Source organism: Arvicanthis niloticus, chromosome 17 (assembly GCF_011762505.2).
Source record: "Arvicanthis niloticus isolate mArvNil1 chromosome 17, mArvNil1.pat.X, whole genome shotgun sequence".
Classification (NCBI taxonomy): Eukaryota; Metazoa; Chordata; class Mammalia; order Rodentia; family Muridae; genus Arvicanthis; species Arvicanthis niloticus.
In genome coordinates, this window is record NC_047674.1 from 22,765,307 (window position 1) to 22,786,335 (window position 21,029).

At 37.6% G+C, this 21,029-nt stretch overlaps 1 protein-coding gene across 6 annotated transcripts in view; it reads right to left on the bottom strand.

Moving 5' to 3' along the window:
- Nyap2 (neuronal tyrosine-phosphorylated phosphoinositide-3-kinase adaptor 2) overlaps positions 1 to 21,029 on the bottom strand; it is a 270,048-nt gene that overhangs the window by 92,145 nt on the left and 156,874 nt on the right. The window lies entirely within an intron of this gene.

The following is a 21,029-nucleotide window of genomic DNA, read 5'->3' on the forward strand; positions in this document are numbered from 1 at the left end:
GGCTGACAACTACTGAGAGACTTCAATGTGTCATCATGTCTCGAGGATAGAATGGAAAGAGAATGAGCAAGAAAGGAGGGAGAGAAGGAGGGGGAGGGAGGGAGGGCAGTGAGAGAAGAGGGAAGGACTAACATAGAAAAGAGAGATATCGAGAAGCAAACTTACTCTTTTATAAGAAATAACTTCTCATGATAATTAATACACAAAATTAATCCATACCCACAACAATTAATTCATTCACACCATTCTCAGAGAAGTTCTGAAGACCTTACCCATCATTACTATTGATAGATGATTTAGGACACATACTGATCACAGCAGTATGCTTGTTTCTGAAGCAAACCAGAAACAGCTTCTTAGCATCTGTCTGGTTTTGTTTGTTTGTTTGTTTTAGATAAACTTCCTGGTGAATCCATAGTGATCTACTTGTCTACCCTTGGCCATGTCTTGGTTATAACACAAATGAACTCTCATTCTCTCTGTGACCCTGACCTGAACTCTAATTGCATGTTATTGTGTCTTTCAAAACAGTGCTGTGTAGAGCTGAGTGCTGCCAGAGAGAGACAGTTTACCTATGCGTCTAGACAGGCAGGAGGTCCTCCTGTGACCCTGTCATCTCAATTTCTGTATCTCCAGGAGAACAGAGAAAAACCTCTTCTGTCTCCACAATCAAAGGGCAGTGGGGATCAGGGGCAAATTTTTGTTTCTCATCATTTCTTCACTCTTGTGTAAACCTGTCATTTGGGGTCAGTTTTGACATCCAACGGATGCCTTCTCTTCAAATATATATATATATATATATATATATATATATATATATATATATATATATAGAGAGAGAGAGAGAGAGAGAATAGCAGCTCAGACACCTGCAGATCTGATGTTTAAATAAATCAGAAAGTTCAAGTTTGCTTTTAAGAAGGTAGTCAGTGTAATATCTTGGTGTACAAGAAGAGGAATGCTGAAGCAGAATTTAGTATGCACCAAAGCCTAAGGAGTTTTTTTTTTTCTTAAACAAAATGGGGTCTAATATATCCCATGGTTGCTGACCAATCTGCTCTGTAGGCACAGACCTTGAATTGACTTTCCCATCTCTCCTTCTCAAGTGATGAGATTACAGGTGTGTACCATATCAATATATATGAGAAACTGGAGATGAACCCAGTGCTTCATGCACACTACTCAAGCACTCAATCAACTGAGCTTGAACCTTAGCCCAACTCTAAACTTCTGAAGCAGGAAGAGCACCTGAAAGGCTCTGTGCAACTCACCCAAGCTCACAAAATGACAAATGGCAGCAACCTCATAGAGAACTGGGGTACCATGGTACCGCTTAGCTCAGCACCCTAGAACTCTGCTGCTGGTGTAGAAATCAATTGTTCTTTCTCTCATTGGTGTAGTAAAATCAATTTAACAATTATTTAACAGGAAATTTTACTTGTTCTTCTACTTCGGACCATGCTTGTCCTTAAAGAAATTATTTAGTTGTACAAGCAGATGATTTAAGCCTGTGACAGTTATCCTGAGGCATAACCATCCTGTTATCTGTATCTAAAGACCATTCACCAAGATTACCAAGCAGCATGGAAGTATCTAATTATTATGGTAAAGCTTGCATCAAGAAAACCTAACAGTACAAGGCAATATGCTCGAATAATGCCACTTACACTTGCCTTTGTGTTCCTGGCATGAAAGCTGAGATCTCTGGACAGAAGCTACTCACCAAATCCACTTGCTGTCTCTCTGGAAGAACTGAACCCATCCCTCTAGCACTTCTTCTAACAGGGAGAATGACATAACCCCATTCTAGCCAATAGCAGATGAGGGAATGGCAACTGCTTCTTCCAATTTTGCTCCTAAAAGTTGCCACAGTATCTTTAGGTTATGCCTTCTCTTTCATTACAACATTTGGTGAAGTCTTAAGAACTGGCACAGCCTACTCATGGAACTTTCCATTAACAGGAGCTCATCATTTAGTCTATTAATTGATTCTAACCTCATCTATGATAAAACTTGGGTCTAGAACATGTATGACCCATGGATCCGTTGTATTGCCTTAAACCATTCATTTTGGAGTTTGTTATATTTGTAGCATTCGGACTATCCTAGCATGGAATTTAACGTTAGTTCACATTCCACCCCCTAGTCTATAAAAAGCAGTCTAAATGTAACATTGTTGAATTTCTAATGAAAGAAACGATTTTCGAGGTACATGGACAGGAACATGAAAGAATGATGATATTAGGTAGGTTGACAAATAAACCTCAAAAAATTTGGCTGTCAGGATGGCCCTTGCAGCACATGCCTGGAGGCTTAAGTCAGATCCCAGAGACCCGCAGGAATGGAGAGAACTGATTCTCAAATATTATCATTGGTCCTCTGTACATTTGACATGATACAGATGAACACACATGCCACCCCACAACGTTCACAGAAAGCTCAATATTTCAATATCACTTTCCTCCTTGCCTTACTTCGAAGGAAATGGCTTTATGAGATAAATAATCTCTGATGGATATTTAAGAAGTACTTTAAATGCCAAGGTTTTAATAAATTTATATCAAAGAGGCAATATATATGCTGGATGCATTTTACATGTATTATATACAACAAACTTGAATGAGGGTGGTACCACACATCCAATCCTTTATAGCTGTCCATCTGACTAGCAACAAAGAGGTAGTTAAATAAATCTGTTTTCTGCCATCTTAGAAGTCAACATAAGATTCTTAGAAAATTCTCAGAAAGAAAATATTGAATGTTTCAACATGAAAATAATTTAAACATAAGCTACGTATTAAGGAAAGGTTAAGCATAAGCTAGTTTTTCCTGTACTAGTGTGGGCTTGTGATGCCCTGTAGTAGATATTCTGCTCAGTTCTGTAACCCCCTGGGAGTCAGAGGAAGCAATACTGACCACATTTTAGATTTCCCAAATAAAGTGATAGAACTAAAACAAAAATGTCTCTAAAGATCCCTCTAATTGTCACATGCCTGTACCTCTATGACAGTTATAGAGAAAAGCAAAGTAGCCAAGCTTCAATAGCGCCATAATTCTGCTTAAAATATACTTCCCTCCAAAGTGCACATGCCTTGCTCCATCTGTCTAGATATTTTCAAATCAGGCATTCTGATTTTGCTCAATTAAACAATGAACAAATATCATGACCACCATGGGAAAGAGACTCTCTAAGGCAGAAAAAATAAAATTATATAAAGTAATAGAGAAGTTATGTTCTGATAAGATTCATAAGTGGAGATGGTCACTGCGATGGGACTTCATCATCCTCATTGTAATGACAAGGAAACCAAAGCTTGCTCAGGTTTTACTACCAAGAAACACCTGATTGGTGATCATTTAGGGGTCGGTGTGACCTCCAGTTGGGCTGACTGAAAACACTGTGTTGACTTTAATACTTTGGTGTACTCTCTTTTCTTTCTAGGATTGTATTCCTTCATTTCTGGCTATGATGTGTAATACCAAAGTGGACCACTTTTAAAGTCCATTGCAAATCTCAAGTACCATCACATTTATTTACATGTTACTATCACTTGGTTTCTTATATTTGATCTGAGGAAGTTGCACCCTCTTCCCTTGGCATCACCCTGTTTAGATTTAATTTTGATTCTTGTTCTATTGCACCTTCATAAAGGAGTGAGAAGCCTGTCAAGCCATGTATCTGTGTCAGTCAGACTATATGTACAACTACGTTGCTCCTGCTGTTGCAGGACCCAGAACTTCCTGCAAGAATAGTTCTGATATGACTTTCAGATCCTTGGCCACCCTTTTCCCCAGAAAGCCACTGTTGTGTGAGAGGCAATACCCAGACACACAAAAAGGAAGGTAAGTCAAAAACATGAGAAATGTTTAGCAATATCAAACAGCATAGGCAAGACTTTCAACAGTCAGGTAAAGGGGCAAGGTTTTGGGATCAACAATATGTTCTATTCCTGCTAAAAATACATGTCTATGGGAAGGAATTGTATCTGAGCTGATATATAAATAAGCAACAGAAGTCAATATATTTTGACCATCAGAACCCAGTTCTCCCACCACAGCAAGACCTGGATACCCCAAAACAACTGAAAAGCATGATACTGATCTAAAATCTTATCTCATAAAGATAATAGAGTCCTTTAAGGGAGATTTTTCATTTTTTTATAAGTGGGGAAAGATGATTTATTGAGTTGAAAAAAAATTTTATCCAGGAGAATTAAGCAAAATCAATCCAAATGAGAGCATGTGCAGTTACCCAAGTCAGAGGTTAGTTATCATGCCTGCTTTATCTCTGTCTTCATAAAACTCACAGAATGCCCAAACATGAGTATGCCACCAAGTTCTAGCCTATCCTCTCAAATGGTTTGTGTAGTCCTAAGATGCCAAGAGGCAGGACTAGTAAATATTCACTCATGTTTTATCTTTACAAACAATTTTTAGTGTTTATATTCAATGCAGGTAAACTTACGGTAATTTGCAAAAGGAAGAATTTCTATGTGTTTGGAATTCGTATTCAATGGAACCTAAGTCTATTACAGAAGTCTTGTTTTATGTGCATGTCTCCCTACTAGTTTTCATTGTCTTTTAAACTACAAATTTAACCTGACCTAATAAAAATTTAAAACAGTTGGATATTTTCTTGCCTAGAGTGAAGATAGGTGCTTTTTGTACTGAATGGGTGTTTATACAGAATGCTTTTAGCTACTGCTCATATCCAGGACAATCCAGCACCTAATGTACAGATGAAATGGAGTAAAACACTGTAGAAGTAGCAAGAAGATGAACAGATTAAAGAAATTACATGGCTGTAATTTGGGTTATTCTTCTTTAAGAAATTCAAAAATACTTGCCTTCATTTGAAGAGTCTCTGCTTACTAGTGTCATGCGAAAAACAATACAATAATTATCTGTTAAAAGGAATTCAAAGACTGATTTTTTTTGATAAAGAAAAATGGAGAATTCTATTGATGCCTCTATCTACCCTCTCTGTTTTTGTCTACTTTTAAGTGATCAAAGCAGAGGAGTCCTTTGAACAGTTGGAGACAAAGAAAATGACTAGGGAATGGAAGTAAGGACTATGTTAAAAATGTTTTAAAAGCTAGACTTTGGTGCTGGAGAGTGATTTTATATATCATCAAGACTGACTTATTCTGTATTGGAAATTACTAGTAAGCACTTATGAATCATAATCAAAGTTCCTGTTGCATTGGTTAATCATATAATTTAGAAATAACCTAAATGTTCTTGAAGGATACAAAACCTATATTAATAACGTAGAACATGAATTAGCACCTGCAATGTGGGAACTGTGTGCAAAGAGCCCACCTTCTGAGAATTTTGATGTGTGGAGTCTCAACTGAAGTATAGTATAGTGAAGATGTTGAAGAATTGCCTTTGGAGTCATAAGCCCCTGGAGTCCCAGCTTGGACTTAGCCCTAATTAACACCCAGGCCTTGGGAAGACTGCTGTCCTCTTTTGTGCATCCATGTGCTTATCTATAAATGAGGCATTGAGACTCAAGTGTCTTCAAACCCAGTATTCTCAGGATAAGTGCTAGAATAGAGGCTACATGAGATACTCTGGTTCCTGAATACGTATTAGAAAGCTTTGGAAATAGTTTTTTTTTTTTTTCAAAAGCACTTCACACACTACAATTAAATTGAAATTTCTAGAGTTGGTCCTCAGTATGGATGTTTTTAAAACTCTTTGCTATTTCTAATATGAAGATTCAGAGCCACTGTTTAATATTATGGGAAAATTTTTATCACTGTTTAAAATAATTTGGATTGTTAACTTGGCTAGGTCCTTTTCTTCTGTGGTCTTAGCTATTTTTAGATAAAATTATCCTAATCTCTTTTTCTCAAGAGAATGGAAAAAGTAAAAACCATAGGAGCTGGTCTATTTCACATTTTTAAGAACTCATTTTTCCTTTAGAAAGGGGTATAGGAAGAGAAGGAAAAATGCTTGATTACTTTAAAATTGAAGGTAATCTCTATAATTTATTTCTGTTATGATTAGCCTTCCAATTCTTATAAAAGGCAAGATAAGGCTGCCAAATCTAAGAAAATACAAAGTCACCTAGTGGTGTGAAATGGTTTCTGATTATTTCATTGGTTGCTTCAGCTATGCTCTCTCGAAAAAAAAAAAAAAAAAAAGCAGACCAACTTTGCAAAGAAGACAACTTCATTATGTCAATGACAACCATTAGGAGATAAAATATTCATATGGCTTAAGACAGACAAGAAGCAACTCTCTTATCATTTCCCAGGATGTTCAGTCTTGCATGCCTATGTATTTTTAAAAGAAAGGTCATAGTTCAATTCTTTTAATTTTGAAGGAAAGGCAAGGTTTTTCCGCTGGTAAGTGGGAAGTGTGTGGGTAGTTGAATGCATGCACAGGTGCAATCAAATTTAATTAAGCCTCAAATCATTTTAACAGACAGATGGAACAAAACCCTCATCTTAAAAGAATTAGAAACATTTAAGCACTAAAAATATTAATGTATGAGAAGAAAAATATCACTTCTTTTCTTCCTGAAAGATGTACCTCTGAAAATACATTCATAAATGTATCCAAAGCAAATATTAAATGCTAAGAAGAATGGCACCCCACCCTGAACAATAAGCAGGGCTTTTAATGGCTGCCAAAGCAAAGAAACAAGTTGAAGATACTAGAATCACAATTACTAATGGCCATATTTGAGGGAGATAAAAATGACATTCATATGAAAAATTCTACAAAAAGAATACAATGACCTTCCAATGATAATACAACTGGTGTCACTAAATTTACATGGAACTGTGTTTTGCCTGATTTCAGTTTGCCAGTTTTCTAGAAAATGTGGTTGGAGAGTATATGGGTGTTTTGGAGCCATTATAGGACAACAAAATATGCCAGGGGAGAAATACAGATAGAAATCAATAGGGGGATTAACCTGATTTGATATTTCTCCACAAAGGGACATTTTGAATGAATACATTTAGGATAAAAATTAATCTACTGGCCAAACCAATAGAAATATATAGATATGTATGTAATATTTATTTTTCATGATTATAATATAATTACACAATTTCCCCTTTCCTTTTAATCCCTCCAAGAGAGTAAAGGGTTCTTCCTTGCTCTCTTTCAAATTCATAGCCTCTTTATTCATTAATCATTAATTTTTGTTATATTCATGTGTGCATATATGTATACATGTACATGTATTCTTAAATACATAAATATAACCTTCTCAATGTGTATAATGTTACTGGTATGTATGTTTTCAGGGATGACCATCTGGAATTAGATATCTAGTTAGTATAATCTTCTCTAGAGAAGAGTATTTCTCCTACTAGTTGCCTGTAGTTCTTTTTGTAGAGTTGAGGCCCTGTGACATTAAGAGTATATTATTAATTCTTTGAGAACGTCATTCCACTTATTTTGATCACATTTAGAGTCCTTCTAGATCTAATCCTATACCATAGCCTGTCGCTACCCACGTCCAACTCGTAGAATAAGGCAACGGCAACTGTGTTCTTCTTCAAGCGATTTATTCAGCTATCCCTGTACAGCGCGCTTCTTCTCTCTCCCTTCTCCTCCCCGTGCATCCCCTTAAAACCTTTTCCTTGTTCCAATCAGCGATTGCCATGATGTCACTACTAATTGGCCACTCTCAATGACTCGAGGTAAGGCAATCGGGTGACCACACCTCTCAGCGCATACAACTCCATATATGGAGTTGTCTTTTCTCTCAAGCAATGCCTATGCCAAGCGCCACCTTGTAATGGTGAGAGCGGAGCCGCTTCCCACAATAGCCAACAATTTCATGCTCATTTTCTGTTTCTGTCTTTTCTTCTTTACCCACTCCCACAAACACACATTCACATACACACAAGTACACACATACACATGCACACATTCATGCAGAGCTCTCTCTTCTGAATCAGCTGGCAAAGGCTAATATCTTCACCTAGGGACAGGCCTTCTTGCCCACTTTCTCTCGCCCATGCTGCATTTGGGGGGTGAATTTAGGCCTTGTACAGTTGCTGTAACCTAATTTGTAAAAAAGTCCTTTTGTGTCTGGAAATCCTGTCTCCTAGAAGTCAGCTTCATGACTGATGTCACTAAATTTTTTAATCCTGTCTTATCTTTCTTCATAATTAGTTAGTAGCAGATTTCTTTTGGGGCAAAATCAGTCTGATTGATTTAAAAAAAGAGGCCTGGGGGGTTCTATAATTCAGTCTTTGGGATTTATATTCATAGGTTAAAAAAGAAAAGACTGGGAAGAAAAAAACTTCAGGAAAAAAAACGGTTAAAAAGAAAAAGACATAGGTCAGACAGGATTGGGGTACAGTGCTTGCAATATAAAACAGTTCAGGTGAGGCCAAGACTATATTCAGACCTTCCCAGTGGATGCAGATATGAGCTCCAAGTCCAGGAAATGTACCAGGAGAACCAGAAAGATACACTGGGAGAAAGAGAACCAGACTGGTTTCTAAAGTGTTCAGTTTTAAATTGTCTATCCTCTTTCCTGCATGAGTCTGTGCAACAAAGATTTTGTTATCTATATAACATCCATGACTCACCATCCTCACGTGCCCAAATGATACAACTTAAATGGACAATATCTTGAGTATGTATTCCTCTAAGCATGACATGTTAATGGCTAATAAATACATGCAGAATGATCAGCATTTTAAATCATTTTGGAAATACAACTCAAACCTAAGATACTAACCTTCATAATGAATAAGATTTAAAAAAAAATGTAACAAGAGATTGCAAGACTGGAGGAATCAAGAGTACTGTACATTACTGGTGGGAAGAAAAAATACTAGTCACTTCAAAAATATCTGGAAGTTCCTCAAAAAATGAAACAGACTTGCTACATGACCCAAGAATTTCTTCCATTTTCAGAGGCTGAAGTCTTAGTCCAATCAGATCGTTGTGTATCCAGGTTTCTCATAGCATTAGTAACACAGTGAGGAGATGGAAGTATCCCACAGGTCTCTGATGAATGTTCAGATAACAGTGTTGTATACATGGATCTTGAAAAGAAAGGAAACTCTGCAGGGTTGAGTCTGGAAGACATTGAGCTGAGCAAAGTATTACAGGCACAGAAGGGAAAAACTGTATGCTTGCATTTATTTGAGTTAGCCAGAGTGGTCTGAAAAACCAGAACAACAATTGGAATGGTGTCAAGACAAGACAAGCAGTAACTGTTTTGTGAAATGGAGTTTCAGCTCAGAAAGAACAACAAGAACAAAAACAAAATCTACAACAGCAACAACGAAACATCTCCAGAGATGTTCAGTGGTGATGGTTGCATACTGTGGTAATTTACTGACTGGTATCCAACTATATACTTAAAGAATTATTAAAATCATAAGTTGAATGTTACATAGACATGTGTATTTGTACTTACATGGATCAAAAAATTGGGATGAACAAATGACAAGCAATAAAGCAGATTCCTAACTTTGATGTTTGGATTTCAGCTACGATAGAAATTACTGGGCCTTTGAAGACTTCCATAAAGGCTCGATGCCCCAGTGTAGGAGAACGACAGGGTGGGGAGGTGAGAGTGGGTGGGTGGGGTAGCACCCTTATAGAAGCACGGAGAGGGAGGATGGGATAGGGGGTTTCCAAAGGGGAAACTGGGAAAGGGGAATAACATTTGAAATGTAAATAAATAAAATATTCAATAGCAAATAAATAAAAGTATGTTAATATTATAAATATAGTCCTGCAATCAAGAAAAAAAAGACTCCCATCATTGATGGACTTAGTAGCTGAATTTCGCTCTTTCCCAGCAGTCTCTCAATCTAGATTAATTATAATGCAGTGTAAGAGGCTAAACTCTGGGATCTAGGGCCAAGAGTTCATGCTAACCCTCTATGTGACTACTCATTAACCTTTGACGAGCACCTTACCTGCTCCTTCTATGACAGCTCCTGCTCTGATGTAGACTATTTGCTGCTTAGTCAAGAAGGATCATGGCTTCTCCATTTAGCTAGTACTGATCTGTTCCTACTCTGAAGACCTTGGGACGCTAAATATCTGAAAGTCACCTGCAATATGGTTGTGTGAAAAGAGCAGAGGGCTTAGGCTTTTGTTCTCCTCCAGCGTCGGACTTAACTAGAATCCACTTCTCCCTACTGTCGCTGAACTCACTACTCCCCAGGGACCCATAATTGTGGTATGACTTCACTTCTTGGACTTCATACTTACTGTAGCCTTCTCTGGTGTTAGACTAACATAGAGGAAAGAAAGGGAGGGGGAGAGGGAGAAAAATAAGGGGAGGTGATGAACGGGGATTGGAAGAGGGAAGAAGATCGGGAGGAGAGAACTGATAACCTAAGCCAGGGAAACATATTTAACACCAACACAGATTACGAGCTGGCTTCCTTAAATGTCAGCCGCTTACCAGTTCTTTGAAGCCCTCCATTGATTTCACAAGGAACTAGGTCAGGACTGCTTTTAACTGGGGAAGCCTTGTGCTGCAGGTTCCGTTTTACTGTGAGGGGTAGATATTAAAAATTGATGTGTAAAGCAAGTCTCTGCTTAATGAGCATCTGGATAAAGCCATAGCAGGGAAAGACATGGAATTTAATAAAAAATAAATAAAATAATAAATGGACAAGTCTTTCCACAACTGCTTTTGCGTCTGGAGCTTTGCCCTAATAAATCTTATTCCGGAAGGCCGTTTGTCATGAAGTCTTGATGTGCCTGCTAGTCTGTATTTAGGAGTTAAGTATTAGCCCAATGCCTTTGTGTGGCACACACATTTTGAATGTTTGCTAGTTCTTCCGAGAGTTCTGGTTTTCAAATTCTAAGCTTAAGTTTGGAGAATGGGGCAGGGCGTTTAATGTAAGTAAATTAAAAGAAAATGAACACATGTTTGCTATTTGAAGAACATATCAACAGCTGGATTTCTGTGATTGTCATACTCCTAGCAACATGAGGTTTAGACCTGTATGTAGGGAAGACAGCCTGCTTGTTCTCAGAGTTGCTATTTGGAAAGGAAGGTGGTTCCATCTGTATGATGGGCATCCATCTCCCGCCCCTTCCTTCCTCCCTCTCTTTCTCCCTCCACCTCCCTCCTCCTCCCTTCTCATCCCTCCACTTCCCTCCTCCTTCCTCCTCCTCCCTCTTTCTCCCTCCACCCCCTCCACCTCCCTCCACCTCTCTTCCCCTCCCTCCACCTCCCACCACCTTCCTCTTCCTCCTTCCTCCTACCTCCTCCTCCCTCCACCTCCCTCCACCTCTCTCCACCTCTCTTTCCCTCCCTCCACCTCCCCCCACCTCCCTCCTCCTCCCTCCAACCCCCCCACCTCTCTTCCCCTCCCCCCACCTCTCCTCCACCCTCCGCCTCTCTGATTTTGAAGGCTTAGATTTCATTCAGCATCCTGCAAACTGCACAGTTCCCATGGGAGCAGAAGATGGCTGAGTTGTCTACGATTCCTCATGCTCCAGGCTTCGGGTACCAAGGTTATTCACTTAAGATGTCAGATCCTTTATCTAGCTCTAACTGAGGAGGACAGTGCACAGACAATAGCGTGCATCTCTGGCAGATTTCACTCCAGTTCATCTCAGTCTTTAACAATGAATTCATATTCTCTCTAGATCTGAGGCCCTGTGAGTCTCCACATTAAAGGACACGAATGTTTAATAAGTTGCTTCCATGTATATCTATTTTTTTAATTGCAACAATCGTTAAGGTAAACTAAAAACAAAACACAACAAATGAACAAACAAAAAAAAAAACCCCAAAACAAAACGAATCAAAAATCTGTGGCTGTGGAAGGTTGTATTACCTTAAAATAACAGCAGTTAGATGGAAATTTATCTGTTGCCCCAGGACAATGTAATGTCACTCCTTTACACACATGCACACATGCACACATGCACACACACATCCATTCACCCATCCACACACACACACATGCACATGCACACATATATTCATACAGACAGACACTTGTATTCATATATAATTTGAGATAAATTGAGTCCTCAAACTATCTTAGACCACATTAAAGTCGTTTTAAAACTAGTCCAACAAATAAATTTTTAGATAAATGCATCAAAATGAATATTCATTCTTATCTTTTCTATTTTTTTTATTTTCAATTTTCTAAAACTGAAGCAGTAAACCGGCCATACTCAATGCCACCTGAGGCCCAGCTAAGTTCACCAACCACAGAGACTGCTTCCAGCACACCCTGGTGAAAACCTATGCACTACTATTGTTGATAGAATTTATAGTAACTCTTATTTGACCTGAGGCGAAAAGTATTTGCTTTCATTTGTGTTGCTGACTGATTGTTGTCATCCTCTTTCAATATGTAATTGTTCTGATTCTCCTTTTAGCTAATAAAACATTTTTATATTTAGATGTATAAAATATTTTATGTAAATTAGGTATAAATCATCTAAGCCTGAGTCTTCCATTGATATTTACTGGAATATTTGGTCTTTAGCTACCTTAACTACTGTTCATCTTGGATCCCCGTTAAAAACTCGAGTCTCAATTCTTCGTAATCAATTAGGATACTTTAGACTTCTCTTAGAAAGTTTAGATTTGGAAAAATCAATAACTCCAGTGTCAACAGATAATGTAATGTACATTATATATACTAATATACTATAACATACATTCATGAATATTGTAATGAATGTATTTTAGACATCCATGAAGACATGAAGAATGTAAAATACATTCATGCACAGGAAGAAGCACAGCGTATGACCCTTAAATTAAAAAACGTGCTATCTTATTAGGTTTATTCATTCACTGCCCATTCATTCAGTCTGTCATTGGGATCAACACACATCTAGATCTCTGATCTAGAAAAATTACTAGCTCTTACAGTGAAACTACTCAGTGTTTCCTAATCATACCTTCAATACATCATACAACACTGTCAGCTTTATGCCAGAATAACTTATAACACATAAATAGAGGAAAAGAGCTTGCATAGAGAAAGAAAGTATAGAGTTAAAAAGAAAGAGGAGGTTCTATGACATGGGTAGTGACAAAGTGGCCTTTACAAGGAATAACTGACAAGGTCAGATATATTAATTTGCTGTTTGTTGCACTGACCAAAACAACTTGGAAGAGGAAAGGGTTTATTCAGCTTACAGTGTTGTGTCACAATCAGTCATTGAGAAAGGTCAGGACAAGAACTCAAGCAAAGACTACAGAGGCAAGCTACTTACTGGCTCATTTCCTCTGGCTTGCTCTGCTACATGTTTTATAGTGCCCATACTCACCTGCCTATGGATGGCATCGCCTACAGTGGGCTGGGCACTCCTATGTCAATTACCAATTAAGAAGATGCCCACATCTATTCTCCAAGGCCAGTGTGATAGACACAATTCCTCACATTCTTGCTTTCTGGGTTAACATTTCTCTAGTTAGCATCAAGGTCAGAAAAACTAACCAGGACAAAGTTAAGGAAATCAAGATATAAAAAAGACCACAGTCAGAGAACAAGTAGGAGGGTTTATATGAGTTAGGTTGAGTAGAAAGAAGCTGATGTTACAATGGAATGGGAGAGGGGGGCAGTAGACACCACATAGAGAGCATACCCTTGAGTGAAGACCCATTGCTAGATATGGAATGAACCGATTTTTCTTTACTTTACTTTTCTTTCCTTTTATTTCCTACTGATACATTAAAGAAATCTTTTATTAACCTATATTAAGTCAAAATTAATTCTTCAGCATTCAAGCAAGATTAGCAATAAACTGGTAGAGGAACAATGTGAGGTGATCTGTTTGAATTTCCCACATTTGAAATGCCTCAGTCCATTTTGCCACTGACAAGTTTTTCATCTTCTGACAGCTCTCTTTTGATGTTAATCACCAGTAAGTGGCCTAAAAACTAATCAGTCAAAACAGTAAAATTAGTATGCAGGTGTAAAGGCAAATTTGACATCCAGAATGTGATACTTGAATAAAGCAATGCTTCACCTCACCTCTGCTCATTCTTTTGGGGGTTGCTGACAGCTAAATCCTTCTAACCATTTGGATATTTTAGTTGTGTCATGAGAACAAAAAGTCATGATGGAAGTATCCACCCACAGTACCATGGGAGAGTCCATGCTAGACAATAAGTGGATGTCATATTCCAATCTATACTTGTTTAAAATTATTATTATTATTATTAATTTATTCTTTCAAAATTACACACATATATGCACATATGTATATATCATGCATCATGCTCATTGATAAAATTATCCTCTCTCAACTCTGTTCCTGATCCCTTCTTCTTTCCAACAAATGCCCTCCCTACCATCATGGTGTGTGTGTATGTGTGTGTGTGTGTGCATGTGTGTATGTGTGTGTTTCTGTGTGTGTGTGTGTGTGTGTACATGTGTGTACATGTGGGCACATGTGATTGCATTTAACTAATGCTACATGAATGAGCATGGTGGATTATTTTTACTGGAGTGAAGGGCTACTTGAAGCAGCTACCATTGAGGAATACGACTCCCCTTCCCCAGCCAACAATTAACTACCCAAAGCTTTTAAAGCTGTTGGTTCTTCTTTTTTTATTCCTTCTTGTTTAGCTATATTAATCACATTTATAACAGGAAAATGCATGGAGAAAACAGAAAAATGTTACTGAATGCAGCTAAAATTGGAGCAGGAGAAAATGTAGGGGAAAGTTTTTCCTGTGTTATCAGTGATCAGAAGAAAAGCTCAGATGTCTCCATTGCAGTCCCTTGTGTGTTCCTTGCCCCTCACCTTAGGTCAGTTTTTCTGATAGAAAAAATAGTATAGTAGATACTATAGTAGATAGTATGCACAGATTCAAAATCCATGTCACCAACACTCCTCCCTCTCCTCTCAGGTACTCATTAGGACTTTCATTCCTTTCCTTTGGGAATAGCCATGGCCCAGATTCTCCAGTTGATTGGCTTTTCTAGAAGGAGTGGAATGTTTAATTAACCTAACTTCCATCAGCAAGCTGCAATAATGAGCTTGCTTCAACCACATATCACTATACACTGCTACATACACGTTATTAAATTTGGAACTGTTATGTGTTCACAAATTTCTAGAAAAATGATTTTTTAAAAGTATGTTAAAAAATGCTTAGAAAGTATTTTATAAGTGATCTCAATTTTCCCTGAAAACACACACACACACACACACACACACACACACACACACCAGCTAGTGGGTGATCATAATTGTTCCCTGGGTTTGTTACTTGTCCTCAAAGAGATTAAATGTCTTCCTTGAATTGGTTTTCATTCTTTTTCTATTTGTGCTCAATAATGCATAGTGTTAAGCTCATTGGTATTCCTTCTTTAAAGTGTTAATCCCCTGCTTTCTTTTATAAATGCACCCTTTTAAAAAATTCTAGACATCTAAAAAGGGATCAATTTTCACAGCTTACTCATTGGTCCAGAAGCTGATGATGATCTGACATCCTCAGAATGGCTCACATTTAAATGCTTCATAGTTATGGTCTTTATACTTTTTTTTTTCCAGTTAAACATGCCTGAAATAGACTGGTTCTCTAAATCATGCCACTTAAGAGTGTAAGCAATGGATTCAGCATTCAACCTCACTTCTCTTATTGAATGACTATATTGATTTCAATGTGCCATCTTCTAGGTCATAGAAGCCTACTTTTAAAGAAATTTAATGGTCAAATATTTTTATATGATTTCTTCTACTTGAGTTCAATAGCTTTCTCAAGTTGTAATTAATATTCACTCAAGTTCAATACAAATATATCACAACTCTGAGAAACACACAGCAGACCAAGTATTACAGGAAATAAAAGGACTATGAGGTATAGCCTTCTCCTACCTGTGTTTTGCCTTAATATTTTTTTTTAAATCATGAGATATTAGGATAAACTACAAATCATCACAGAAGTACAAGGAAAGTATATGAAGGCATTATTATTATAAAATTCTAAATTGATGGATTCTGGTTAGAGGCTCCATGGTGAAACTGACACTGTCTTATAGGGAATGTAGATCTGGCAGACCCTGTCCTTCTTCACCATCCCCTTTGCTTTTCAGAAAGCTGTTTACATTCCTAAAGCTAGCCTCCAAGGTCTATTCAGTTATTCGTCCACTTTATCCTTCTTGGGCTGACTACTAAGATCCGTCTATCAAAGTATTGAGGGCAGCAATCAAAAGCCCCATTTGGTTCATTTAATTAATTCCCAGTCAAAATATAACACTGCATGCTAGACTTTCCTAACACAGACCTCCCCTTTTTCTCTTCTTAAAAATTACACCTGCTGATGACTAAGGATGTTGAACATTTCTTTAGGTGCTTTTCGATCATTCGAGTTTCCTCAGTTGAGAATTCTTTGTTTAGCTCTGTATCCCATTTTTAATAGGGATTATTTGATTGTCTAGAGTCTAATTTCTTGAGTTCTTTGTATAGATTGGATGTTAGCACTCCATTGGATGCAGGATTGGTAAAGATATTTTCCCAATCTGTTGGTTGCTGTTTTGTCCTATTGACAGTGACCTAAGACTGACTCAGTCTTGTTTATGAAATAAAAAAGGGGGAGATGTGGAGAGCTTTTGGGGCTGCTTAGCAGGAATCTGACAATTGCTGAGGACAAGGAAATGAGCTTCAGGCAGGAATCTGACATTAGGCTAGAACAAAGAAGTAATTTCAGGCAGGAATCTAAATCTTAGGCTAGAACAAGAAAGTAGGCTTCAGACATGAAAATGACTTTGGGCTAGGACAGGGAAGTAGGCTCAGATATTTTGATCATCCTGATAAGCCCTTAGAAACAGTGATCACAGGAGTGTTCACAGAACCTTGTTTATTGTCTTGCTTTTTCTTTAACTATTTGTGTTTATTGTCTTGTCTGTTCCTTGACTATATGCATCTATTGTATTGCTAGTTTTTCAACCTATAACTGACCTTAATACTTGCATGTAATTAAAATGGTATAAAAGCAAAAAAGAGTAGGAGGGATGGGATAAGGGGCTTCATGGGGTGGGGGGATGGAGAAAGGGGAAGACATCTGAAATGTAAATAAATAAAATATCCAATAAAAAATTATACCTGCAAGGACATTTTTTGCTGTTTATTTTGCCTGAGTCAGAAAGCAGCCACCTTAACTTTTCTTCCCCACTTAATAAAGGATCTCTCTGTGAAAACAGGTGTTTGGGTGTGGTTTGTGTCTAATCAGGGATCGTAAAGGAAACTCCAGCTCTAAGGGATCTCCTTCAGTTGGGCTATTTGGAAGCTACTTCTGAAATCCAATCCTGTTCTAAGTCCCAGGTATTACGGAGTGTAATATTGCACTAGGAAGCTTTTTACCTAAATGTGCGAGTTAATTAATTATATTTGTCAAAGCTTTCAAAAATCTACCTAATAAATGAAACCCATATAATAAATTTCCTGTTTCATCTCACTGAAGAGGAAGAAAAGAAATCAGTTGTAGTATATTTCACCTGTGTAGCTTAGGCATAACTGAAAGCATATATATATATATATATATATATATATATATATATATATATATATATATATATATGTGTGTGTGTGTGTGTGTGTGTGTGTGTGTGTGTGTGTGTGTGTGTGTGTGTACTACTGTAGTTTATTTCTAAATTGACAGTGTGACTGGATTTTAGAGACTAAAGCATCACAGGCTCTTCTTAATGGAGGGAATTGCTGGTTAAATTGCTGACAAGAAATTGCACTTAAAGATTCAGCAGCCAGTGAATGTAAACACTAGGGATAAACATGTCGGCTTGCATCAATCAAAGGCAGCTGCAGCGAACCCCCCAGAAAGGTGAGCAATTATTTATGAAATAATGTTTTCTTCAGTGATTCTGAACTGCAATTCCGGGATAAACTGCATGAGGAAAACAGACAACGTCACCATCCCAATGAACCAAGGAGTCACGTAAATGTTTAAAATCAAAGAATTTTTGTTATTCTTTCCTTAACTTTATCATCCTGAACAGAATGGTTTTTTTTAAATTTTAAAATAAGACTGATTAAATAGACCAGCACATTCTTAACACACTATACTGTTTGTTTTCTAATTTTAAAGTATCTAGGTGGATAAACTCACAATCCAGAGACAAAGAAGGTGGCTTTGGGAGCATCAGTAAGAATCTGTTGGACTTCTGTTTACCAGAGTCAGTTTTGGAACCATTTGTTGTGAGACTGTTGTTATCTTTAACTGTGTTGTTGCTGCTGCTGTTGTTATTGTTTGCAAGTGTATGACATATGTGGTGTGTGTGTGTGTGTGTGTGTGTGTGTGTGTGTGTGTGTGTGTTTGCAGAGGCCAGAGGAAGACATTAGATATTTCACCTGTCACTCAATGCTTTATGCCACTAAGACAGAGTCCCTTCACTGCACCAGGAGATAGGCTGATAAACAACATGCCGCAGGGATCCTCATTTCTCTGATGCTCAAAGCATTCACTTAAAAGGCATATGAGAGTCTAATCCCAATGTTTTGCATGGGTGCTGGGGATCTAAATACAGGTTGTCATACTTCTGTAACAAGTTCTAGTACTTGCTGAGCCACTTCCTTAGCTACAGCTAAGGTTTTACATCAGTGTATTAGTTTCCCTTGGGGTAGTCATGAGCTATCAAGCTATTTTACAGTGGTGGCCATGCCATCAACAGTCAAGGACAAGAAATGCTAGATTTCTGAAATCCAAGAAGTTCAGGTCCTTACTGAAAACCTGACAGTCTCTATCAAATTAGTTTGTGAGCAAGTCTATGAGGAACTTTTTTTTTTTTTAAGATTTATTTATTTTTATTTTGAGTGTGAGTGTTTTGCCTCCATGTGTATGGGTGTCTGGTGCTCAAGGAGGCCAGGAGAGAGCATCAGATCCCCTGAAATTAGAATTAAAGATAGTTGTAATATGAATGCTGGAAGCTGAACTTACGGACTCTTTTCTGTAAGAGAAACAAGTGTAATTGGCTCATCTCTCCAGCTCCTGTGAGGGACTTTCTTGGTTGTTAATTGATTCAGAAGGGTACTGTTCATTATGGGTGGCATGCTCCCAATAGGGATGGATGCCTTAGGAGGTGGTCCTGGGATGTATAAGAGTCAATGCTGGTGAAACAAGTAGGCCTTCCTTCAGATTCCTGCCTTCAGTTCCTGCCTTGACATTCTTCAGTGCTGGACTGTGACCTAGAAATCTAAGCCAAATAGATCCTTCCCCTCCCTAAGTTACCTTTGTTCCGTGACATTTAGCACACCAACAAAAAACCAAACTGGAAAACGTGTTTCTTCTAGATTATTAAAAAATAATATTTAAAAGTATAAAATCTATTTTACATTTCTTTCTTTAACTGATTAAAAATCAAAATCATAAGTTTTTAGACTAAATGCTTTAAAATTACTCTTCAAATGAACAAAGGGGGAAGGAAAGAAGATAGTAATCTTAATTTATCCCTAAAATGAAAAATAATCCTGGAATATTAATTTTAAAAAAATCCTTACACTCAAGTCATGAATCTTCCACTACTGTGAGCCCCTCATTCTGTGCTTTTGACATCAACAGGTACCTACAAACCCTGTCAGGCTTGGGTAAAGGACGGAAGAGGTCACTGAAAGTAATGTAGTGACAAGTGCCAGCTATCTTCGATTTATTAACATTTTTGGTTCTCCTTCCTAAGAGCACTAATGATTTTTTTTTTTTTGATCATCAAGTAATATTTTTTCTAGTTTCCTCTAAAGTCAAAGAAAATTAAATTTTTGATGACTTATTCCTTCTCTTCATTTTTCTTCTCTCCCATTTATGTAGAATGAAAATTTTCATTGTCAGGGCTAATGAAACTCAGAGCATGACTCTCTAAATGGTTGAAACACTGTGATGAATTACAGAAAGGAACCCAGAACTTGGCTCCCAAAGGCTGCAAAGGACTCTGGGTCACTCTTTCATGCACATGCTTTGCTTTTGAAGCATGCACAGTCCTTTCAAAATCAGATAGTGGTGTCTCTAATACACAGCACATGGAATGATATTAACAGATAGATTTTTTTCTCCTGAAATAACTTCATTAGTTAATTGTCTCTTTTACACAGTTTTTCTAGCTAATTGGCCCAGCTGCCAGCTGGAGGTGTTAAGGGTACTCCCAGGAAGCTGATAGGTAGGGAGAAAGCCCAATACTTTCACCAATCCTCTGTGAAACTCCTGATACTCTCACAGGAGAATTGTGTATTTTATAAGTAAATCATTTCTTCATGTTTTCCTGTTTTATTCTAAAAACATTACTGGATACAGATCTACCTTTTGGTGTGTATTACCTAATTATTCTCTACAACCCAACTTTTGTGTTGTAGACACAGCAACATTCGATGATCAGCCAATGCTTTTACAAGACACTGACACTGTCAAATATCCCTGCAGGCAAAAATTGTCTGAATTCAGAACGACTGCTCTATAGACAGATTGCTCCTAAGAATTGTGAGCGTGTGTGTGTGTGTGTGTGTGTGTGTGTGATTTGAGATGTTGAGGTTACATACATACATAGTTGTGGTTTTGTGTATCTAAGATGAAGTAGGATCATCCTGATTTTTAAATTCAATTCTTGAAATAATTTTAAAATAATTATGTGCAGGCATAGATGTATGGCAAGCATGTCTGAGGCATTAAAAACTACTGCTTTTTCAGTTATGACATAAAAGGATGGGGGCAGGAATCATTTTATTAATTAATGCATTTATAAATCTTTCCGAGTAAAGGGAATGAAAGCAAGAGACATTACTTTTAACTACTAATGGCTATGGATTATTTGTGGATACCATGTCATCTTCAGTGTCAAAAGTGTTGGAGACTTCTTGTCTTCCTCATATAACTAGTAGAACCATATAAATAGATAACCCAATTGCATGACATCGACATATGTTGATTTTAAGTCAAAACAGACAAACAAAACCCAGTGTGACTGAATGATCTGGACATAAAGGCAGTTGACCCGGATCTGAATGAGACTTTTTATAGACTTGTGGTGTCAGCCATCATGAAAGGGCTGGGCACCCAGAGACTGAAATTTTATGGTGTTTAAAACTCACCTGTG